General features: G+C 47.5%; 1 pseudogene; it reads right to left on the reverse strand.

Moving 5' to 3' along the window:
- Nucleotides 1-868, reverse strand: part of LOC119307153 — a 1,722-nt pseudogene extending 854 nt beyond the window's left edge.
- Nucleotides 869-1,428: the final 560 nt, after the last annotated feature.

Here is a 1,428-nt window from a genome sequence, read left to right on the forward strand (position 1 = left end):
TTTAGCAAGGGCTACATCATTCACAAGGAGAACTCAAATAAAATATTGTGGATTGCATTCTTTTAAAGTCCTTTATGTTATACTCCTGGTCCTGAATATAAGTATTTCTAGAATTTTAATACAAACTACATACATACATATATAAATATATTTTAGAGTGCAGATTTCCTTATTTTATTTCATATGTACTCCCTTCGTTCGGAATTACTTGTCGTAGAAATGGATGTTCTAGACGTATTTTACTTCTAGATACATCCATTTCTGAGACAAGTAATTATGAACGGAAGGAGTAGTCCATAGTAAAATATCTAAAGAGACTTGTATTTATCCCATTAAAACTAAATATAAATAATTAATACAACAACGCTACCTGCAAATGTAGACGATTTTGCAGTAGGGTCCTCTGGATATGGACAGCGGCAGCACCGACAGCGGCATGTGCGTGCACATGAGCCTCGGCGAGGGCAGCGCGTCCAGCACAGCCTCGCGGCCGACGGCGAAGAGCCTGTCCATGAGGGGCACGCAGTCGTGTGGGTTGAGGCGGCGGAGCGGGTGGGCGGGGCTGGCCGGCGGGCACGCGGCGCGGGCCATCGTGGCGAACATCAGGGCCTTGAGCCACGTGGTGCCGCTCTTGGGAACGCTCGCGAGAACCACGTCGCCGGGGCGCGCCGCGAAGCTGCGCTGCATGGCCATGATGCCTGGTGCCCACTCCTCTCGCACCCACACGCCCTGGTAGCAGCGCCGCTTCAGCTTGCTGTCGCTGGCATGGTTCTGGTTCGTTGGGAGGGACACCACGGCAGCGGCGTACTCCGTGGGAGGGTGCACAGGGATGGTGCCGTCGTCGGCGTCCTTAACGCCACGGGGCCATGGAGATGGAGGAGACTAGACGTTTCGCTACCAACTCACTACTAGGAAAAGGGGTATAGATGACATGGACACTAATGGCGCATCACACATGTGGTGCGCCATTACTATATACTAATGGCGCATCATGTGTTGGTGCACCATTAGTGTCCAAATACTAATGGCACACCATATCCACGATGCGCTAGTAGTAACAATTTTTTTTATTTTTTTAAAACTAGTAATGGCGCATCAGGGGATAGTGCGCCATTACTAGTTAAACTAGTAATGGCGCACCGCATTCACGGTGCGCCACTAGTAATTTTTTTCAATTTTTTTTTCAAAACTAGTAGTGGCGCACCGTGGGAGTGGTGTGTCATTACTAGTTGCTAGTAATGGCGCACCACTCCCACGGTGCGCCATTACTAACTTGGCCTAAAAATTCCACCGAATGCACCCCCCGGTGGACCGCCTTTTCAGTTTAAAAAAAAATAAAAGAAAATGATGAAAATGTCAAAATAATAAGAAAAAAGTTTCCCATGTGATATGTGGTCTACTTGCTGGGAAAATTTACAAATATGAATT

Source organism: Triticum dicoccoides, chromosome 1B, assembly GCF_002162155.2.
Source record: "Triticum dicoccoides isolate Atlit2015 ecotype Zavitan chromosome 1B, WEW_v2.0, whole genome shotgun sequence".
NCBI classification, from domain to species: Eukaryota; Viridiplantae; Streptophyta; class Magnoliopsida; order Poales; family Poaceae; genus Triticum; species Triticum dicoccoides.